General features: G+C 31.8%; 1 protein-coding gene across 4 annotated transcripts in view; it reads left to right on the forward strand.

Moving 5' to 3' along the window:
* LOC117171208 (trinucleotide repeat-containing gene 6B protein) overlaps positions 1 to 8,741 on the forward strand; it is an 81,521-nt gene that overhangs the window by 17,993 nt on the left and 54,787 nt on the right. The window lies entirely within an intron of this gene.

Here is an 8,741-nt window from a genome sequence, read left to right on the forward strand (position 1 = left end):
TTAAAATTCGAAAATTTTTTCTAAAGCCTCCAGGGGACTTCGTTTTCGCACGAAAAAATTTTATGTGCCCTTATTGCATCCGGACCCACAATTGAACTATTTAAAAAAGTAATCTTTTTGGTTGAAAACTAATTCTTTTTCTTTGAAAAGTCTACTATTAAATTTGGAGCCCCGAATTCATCTCTTTCGTTAAAAAATGCTACTATTTGGTTAAAAATTAGATTATTCTGTTGAAAATTCATCTATTATTTCAAAATTCATCTTTTATGGTTAAAAGTTCATTATTTTTAATTGAATAGTCTGCTATTATATTTTTCGTTCCGAATACATCTCTGTTGGTTAATAATTCGACTTAATTAGTTGAAAAATTAAATATTTTGTTGACAATTCAAGATTTGGTTATAAATACAACTGTTTGGTAAAAATAAATTTTTTGGTTGAAAGTTAAATTAATGTTCAAGTGGAACTTACAATTTTGAAAATACTGTTTCGAAAGACCGGTCTTAGGAAACCTAGCATGGTAGTGGAATCAGTGGTCTGTTGCTTTTAATTACCGTGCTAAAAATTTCGATGAGATTTCACATAAAAAATTAATACTCGAATACTTTTGAATCCGTTTTCTGTACTCGCAATTTTAAGAATTTCCTTTATATTTCTATCGAACTCAATATGTAATCAATTAATCATGTTTATCGGAAGTTTCCCATGGTGTCCCGGTAAAAAAGGTAATCAATTTCTAGCAAACGTTGGTAATTAATTGCTATTAATTTCAATCAATAAAGCAAAATGGGCGAGTGTCCTAGTAATTCTTATACATTCCTATACTTTTTTATACAAATTTAATCCTACCCTATCGAATATGCTATCCTAAATTTCTATCTATTTTAATACGCTTTTTTGATAAAAATCCAATTCTGTCTAATATGATATCCCATATTCGTATCTACTTTAATACGTTTTTTATAGAAATACAATAAAATATGATATCCGAAAGTTCTATCCGTTTTAATAAGCTTCTTTTAGAGAAGTCCTATCCTATCTTATCAAATATTACATCCGTAATTACTGTCGATTTTAACCCACTTTTTGATATAGAAATCAAATCTCAAAATGTTATGGGAAACCGCATACAACAACATTTTTATTTTATCTTATCCGCATCAGACTTGTATCAAATCCTGTTTCCCAGAACCTGAAAGATTTCTTCCGAATTCTAATCCTCGAAAAAAATTAATACTTTTCAACCAAGATATTGTTAATCAAACCGTATCAAATCTAATTAAATTAAAAAATTTTGATCGAAAAAGTGAAACTCTTGATAGAATAGTATAAGATTTCTCAACAGATACGAGTTGGATAATATCTTCCAATATTTTGGAACATAGGGTTTTATGCAAGTCCTGTGCCAATAAGATTCAATAGAATTATAATGAGAATCTGTTGACAGAAAAGTAGAAGATTTCTCGATGAAACATAATGTTGTTAATTTATTCTTTTCTTTTCAAAGTCTATAATTATTTTTACTAGTAATAGTTGCGTTGCACTGGCCTTCTTCCATCGAGCCACAAATAAAAAATTTAACGACTTTGCGGTGCTTCCTACCACTTTGAGCTAAAATTTTACCACAAGTGCTCTACATTAGAGGACAAGTTTTACTAGCATTCTTGAGTCCCCGAGCTCTCTTAAACTTAAAACTCTCGCTTTCATTGAAAGCATCATGAATTTTATTATACTAGAAATTTGCGCAATTCACGAGGATTAAAAAAATGGGCATTTTATTCAAATTAAATATAATCTAGCTTTTATATTTTCGGGAAGTACACCATTTACAGTTTATTCCTTCAATGGCAGTAGTCAACTTTTTATGATTTTCTAAATATCGAATATGCAGTTTTTTTTTAGGTATACTAGATTATTGTTACCGAAATCGAGGACCTGAGATGATTTCTTTCCATTCTTAAAAGGTTCGTGTCCATGGTAAATTTACTGAGGTCGATAATATGAATCTGTATACAAACCGGAAAGTATGATTCCAAACTTAAATACATAAGTAATTCTTTCCTAAGAATTCTTATTCCGATTCAATTATTATCGTAATTGTCAGGAATTTGAAAGAACCCGAAAGATACAAATGCATAACTCAACTGGATTTCCAAGAAAATAACAGTCTCAAGACTAGAATGTATGCGTCAAGAAGTAAAGTTAAGTCCAAACACTCGCATGATTGCTTTGCTATATTACAAAAACAAGCTTGTGACAGTGGCTAAATTTTTTTTCTACACATTTTATGTAATATTCATTTGACCAGGACCGTCAGATTTAGCGACTTTTTTAATATATATGTATATAAAGGTTCGAATAATCTTCACTGTGTCCTCCTGATCATCCTAAACTTTGATGAAAAGAGGCTGAGCTTAAATATGTCTGGATTCACCTAATTAGGCCCAAAGGATCTTGAAGCAGTTCAAACACTTCTTATAGATAATAAAAGAGAGAAGTTTGGGACCAAACTTAGTTACGTCCTTGCACACGATATCCTTGCCCAATAGAGGAAACTTCCTTTATCAATTGGCCCTCTGTCGACACATTAGGAGAAAAGTTATTTTTAAAAATTCTAATTCACTGAACTAGATAATAGAGCCTCCTGAATATTCGCTGATGACGAATTTGTACATCTCTTCATAAGTGGTGTTAACTCTAACACCTTTGTCTGAGTAACTTGCTAATTGAGTTTAGATAATGAAAATTCAATCGGAAAAATATCTCATAGAGTAGAAAATTGATAAGTCTCTTTTAAACATTTTTTAATTGATTACCCATAGAAGAGCAACAAGATTTTATTTTCAAATTTTGAAAACTTGAAATGGGTTTGGTTAGTCTAATATCAGAAAAAATTATCGCTTATTTCATCATCATTGCTATTAATCATCTACTTTATTCAAGTTGGAGCATGTACTGAATCGTATTACATTAACTGCAATCTAGTTAATTATTAACACTGTCAAGGCTGCAAACTTTAAATATAGCTATGGTTGCCATATTTCTTCTTAAGTTTGTACAACTCTCAAGGTCTTTCCATGATAGATAAAACTGCTTGGATTCGGCTCTCTAAATAAATTATTAGCCAGCTGTAGTTACTATAAATTAAATCATAATTTTACTAATTGTGATATATATATATATATATATATATATATGCTAGTGATCCGATTTAGAAGTGGATGATCCTCTTAATTTTTTGTTCATCGATTTGATGTCGAATGATAGCTGCGAGGTGTAAGGCGCTCGAGGTCCCTGCGTGCAAGTCCTGGCTGGTGGTCAACATATTTTTCATCTACTATATTCCTTTAGGAATTGCTTTAACTAATTAATGTAATACATTTTTTCTATCTGAGATAGTAAGCGGTAAGTGATAACCCCTTGTAAAGAGAAGGGTTCCTGAAAACTCGTCTCCAGCCTTGGTCGAGGTGGAGGGACATTGGAATTTGAATTTGAAATCAGAAGGACTTTGCACTCTGCAATACTGCAATTTCAACAATGCTTGTGAACACTTGTGAAGCAATTCGGATATCCAATTCTCCCTTTGTTGAACGATTTGCTTCTCTCTTTAACTCTCATTGCTTTCGATTTCTTCAGTCTCTTCAAATTTAGTCAAGGTTTAGTATCATGCGAGTAATCTTCATGTGCAGTAAATGGAAGAAATGGAATAAAAGGAGACAAAAATGGTGCAGCTTCCATCTTTGGTTTGCCTCGCAAGTTGGAATTCAATCAACGATTCGCGACAATCCTCTTCAGGCTGGTGCCTGCTTGAATGAATGCTTTTTGAAAATATCCGCGTTGATGAGGTAACGATACCAGCTTGTTTTGGAGCACTGCTGTAGCTAATCCACGACGAAGTTGCTCGCGGGCTAGATAGAGATGAATACAGTACTTTGGAGGAAGATAAATGCTTCAATGACATGAGCGACTGATGGGAGGGGGTGGCGTCAAAGAGAGAGCAGGTGGGAGTGAGAGGAATGCAAGAGAGACTGAGACTGAAAGAGAGAGAACGACTTGTACAGAAAAGACTAGCTGGAGTGAGAAAAATATAAGTTAGGAATGGGAAAGAGACACTTTGTGGAAGAGAGGATGAGATGCAATGGTAGCATGAGTAAGACGGAGAAGTACGGAAGCACCGAGGTAGAAGGGCAGACGTGCGCCAGAGGGAACAGCGCTCACCAACTAGTTCTGCCTCACCTACGTGTGAGTACCTTTCGTTGTGTGTTACGTGCATATGTATATACTCCAAGATCAATAATTCCTGATACCACTCCGCAGCTTTCTGAAATTCTCGAGAATTTAAAATCTGGGAATATTCTCGAGAATATTCTCGGATGGGAAATTTATTAGGAACTTTAATTAGGATTTATTGCTGGCGAATTAATTGTAACCAGTTCAATCACGAAACCTTATTTCAAGCGGATAATTGAATTCAATCAAGTGAATTCTGGATGAATTAATTTTTCTGGGAATCCAGATGAAAAGACAGAAAAGGAGAGAAAGGATCACCGCGGGCAAAAAAACTATTGTCATCGTTGGTCCAAGTCGTTTTGGAAAATTCATTCTATTTCCATGAACTAGACTAGAATATGAAAGAAATTTTAAAAAATGCACCGAGATCATTTTTCCACGTAAGTGGTGCGATATTCTTTTGGGTGTGAAAGGAATATAGATGTTCTATCTCTCTCGAGTACACGTTTTGCATCCCTCTAGTTAGAGTCTTTCGTGGATAAACAAGGGTAGAAAACTAATAGTTCAAAGAATTTTTTTCAATTTTTAATAGAAAAAATATAGGAAAGGATGAGTCTATAAGATTGAATGACAAATGAAGGATTCAAAAGTATACAATAATTTCAGATTCAAAGGATTCACAATATGAAATGGATCGAGAGATGAATTCAGAGGCGAATTGACTTAAACAAATATGAACATCTTTATATTATTATACGCTTTTGAAAAGGGTTTTCTTTAAAAACTGAAATAGTTCCACAAGTATATACTTATTTTTAGCTGGGGATTCATAAGCCTTATTTCCAGCTAAATTTGTTTGAATTTATTGCATTATGTCGAGGTAAATTTTGCTTTTAAATTCACCGTAAATTTTTTAATCAAGTTTAATGGTCTTTTATAGAAAAATGTAGTTCAATACACATGCATTTAAAACAATTATTTTTTATTAATTTAAATTACGTGAATTATCTTAAATTCAGGTCTTTATCCAAATGAAAATGTCTTAATTCTTCACTCATAACTGACCGACACTTTGTATTGAATACCGTCAACCGCGATAATTATGGATCAAAATTTGCGAAGTTTTCAAATTGTGGGTTCGCCAAAAATCAGAAAATTTACCTACTCAATGTTTTGTGTACCATATGAAAGTGTTGAACTGGCCTTGAAAGGCTTTGGAAGATTTCTGCAAATTTTGTTTTAAAAACTATGGCTGCAGCGCGGGCACATTCTTATTACGCACTGTTCGCGCGGCGCTTTCCGCCAAGTTTGAGCGCGCCTAAACTCTCGCGCTATAAATATTATAACTTAAATCGAAAATTGTAATTTAAACTTCTGAGGAATTACAGCCATAAGTTGAATCTGAAATTTTTTCGATTTGTTTTTAAAAAAGGTTCTCAAAACACCTACGGCTTTGACGTTTAAATTCTCGGTACGAAACTCGCACTTCGCGCACGATAATTTGTGTCCAATTTCCAAATTTATCAAGATAATTTGTAAATCTTGTTCATATCTACCAAAAATAAAGCTTTAAACTTACAGATCTCTTAAAAACAGGAATTGCATATTTTTGGAAATGAGCCAACTTTTTGAATTTTTGTCTAATTAAGAAATTGCATTGGAATAGTTTCGAAATACATTTTTGTTTAAATTTTTATCTAATCGAAAAATTTAACTGAGATAGTTTATAAATATATTTAATATCTATTGAAGAATTTAAATGAAATTTCATAATATACCAGAAAAATATTTTTTTTCTTTTTTTCTGAACATCTTCAATATTATCAAAAGCATATAACTATTCTAATTTTCATCGGAATTGAAATTTTATTTGGTTAATTTGCATGTCTTCTACCCATATATAAGAAAAATTGACAAAAATTTCTTAAATTTAAAGAAAAATATGTTAATTTTGAAAATGCTGTACATTTATTTATTTTGGTTGAAAATATCTGCTTAACGAACTTAACCTTCATGTTGGGAACCTTAAGAAGTGTATTTATTAAAGGCTGTCTCAATTGGACAAATCCTTCAAAAGTTAGCGTGGCTACCAGAATCAGGTAACCAGACAGACAGACACCGACAAATATTTATGATTTTCGGACTCGGTGAGTGCCGAAACTTTCCGTTAAAAACGAGAGACCGAAAATCTAGGCGATTACATTACACTCTCATGAATGAGAATGTAAAAATTCAAAGTTTGATCTATATTTAGACTCTCAATGGCGTAATTATAGATCAAAGTTTTTGTGGGTTGGTAAAAGTAAATTAAAAATCTTGTCTTGAGACTAAATCATATGGAAATATTTGTTTGGTCATTATAGATTATAATAATAAAAATCATTTATCTTATTTATTTTTTGTTCAAGAACACCTGCGCATGTTTAGACAAGTTAAATATTTGTACGTTATTTGGTGGGAGAATCTGTTTAAAATTTGTATTTAATACTTTTTATATTTTTCCATCAAGTTAATATTATTTTCAATGTAGTTATTAGAAAATGTTATTCATTGTTATTAAAGTTAACATCAAGATCGTTTAATTTCTAACGAATGTCATATATTTTAGACTAGGTTGCACTCATCATATTAAACACAATATTCTTATAAAATTTAATTTTTAATTTTATCCATAATTTCCCGGAAAATATGGTATCTCACTTTTTTCAGTAATACAAGAAAAACTAGCAATTAAAAAGTTAGCACAATGCTGCACTCTCGCGTCAGTACGTGCTCTACACCTCTACAGTCTACGCCCTCTTCTAATACATTTTCTATTAATTTTCAATGCTGAAAGATCCCATTAGAAGTTATTAAGATTTTTGGCCTTAATGATTCGACATTCGGAACTTTCTGAATTTGTTTTGACTTGGTGAATTTTCAAAGCTTTTCAAATCTTTAAGGGTGGCAGTACAGAAATATAAAGGGGCCTTCCATAAAACACGTGATTTGGGGGGGGGGGGATTGTTCCATATAATGGTGAAAAATTATAGGAAAAGTCGGAAAAAGGGGTCACATGAGGGTGGGGGGTAACTAGGAATGGTCCCCGTGTTTTATGGAAGCAACCTAACCAAAAAAATCGGAATTTTTCAGGAAAGCAAAAAAACATTTTGTAAAATCTAAATTAACATTTTAAAATAAAATAAAAGTCAACTGCCAAGCAGGCTGGTCTGCAGATTACAATAAGAAATATAATATTGTTGCATTTATTGACTCTGACGGCACCAAGAAATGTGTGTGTTTGTAAAAAAACTCTGGTCTTAAGGGGTGCAGTGAAAAATAATTAAAAAGTCTTGATCTAAAAAGTTAACTAATTTCAAGTAAATCGTCCAAGAATGTTGAAATTCTTTTTTTCAATAAACGATACATGCTACGATACTACGTTTACGTTTCAATTGAAAATACATTTTTTTTATTAATGTTTTAAAGAATGAGAATTCAAACAAATCTTTTTCTCACTACGTGTATATAATTTTTAAAGACTTTTTTATTCAATAAATCTATTTTCCTAAAAGTGATCATTATCCAGTTCTGTACTGCTGCTTTTCACTTATAGTCCAACATAGAGCACACTTCATCCTAAAAATTGACCTGGTGCAAGTTTTGGTCCATAATTTCTTTGGCTTGATCCATAATTACCATGGTTGTCAAGGGACAAAAAAATTATTAGGTTTCAAGAAAATGGAGGGAGAAGATTTTTGTTTAGCTTAAAGCGCATGTTTTCTTTACGATGGTGCTTTAACATTCAAGTTTCAAATTCAGAAATAATACATCATTTTATTTCTGCACAGAGAAAAATGGATTTTCAGACTGAAAATTTAGAGTGTTATACTGACTACATTTGAATTTTGACCATGGGATAGCCCCCTAGATAGTTGGGAGTACCGTCCGTGGAGTGTCGAAATGTGATGGTCAGGTTCGCTATCCGAGAATGTCAAGATTTTTTATTATTAAACCCACTATCTCGGGTAGTCAAATTTTTCTTTATTAATTAATAAAAAAAACTAAATGTTTCTGGTATTTGGCCAAATTAATTAGGCTTTTAAAAATATGTAAAATATCAATTATTGGATTAAATAAGTAAACTAAAACTTTTTAATGAAAAATATCTCTTTTATTTTTATACATTACTAATAGCAAAAATTTACCCAATATATATTTTAAAAGTTACGCAAAATTAAACGAAACGACCAAAATTGCATACATTTAAGTTAAACAAAAATATGTTATATGTAATTTATTTATTCTTGCGCTCATAGAGTTGAAAACACAGAATATTATATATTAGCAGATACAAATATTATTAAGAATAGAATTAAATCATTTCTACGAAATATAAAATTTTTACAACCATATTTTTGTTATTTTTCAAGCACTTACGAGGGTGGATTGATAAGTTTCCGGCCTGACCAAGAGATGGCGCCACTAGGCCTACCTTGAGGTGGCGTTCTATAGTACCATCCTTAGATAGC

The sequence above is a fragment of the Belonocnema kinseyi genome, chromosome 4, assembly GCF_010883055.1.
Source record: "Belonocnema kinseyi isolate 2016_QV_RU_SX_M_011 chromosome 4, B_treatae_v1, whole genome shotgun sequence".
NCBI classification, from domain to species: Eukaryota; Metazoa; Arthropoda; class Insecta; order Hymenoptera; family Cynipidae; genus Belonocnema; species Belonocnema kinseyi.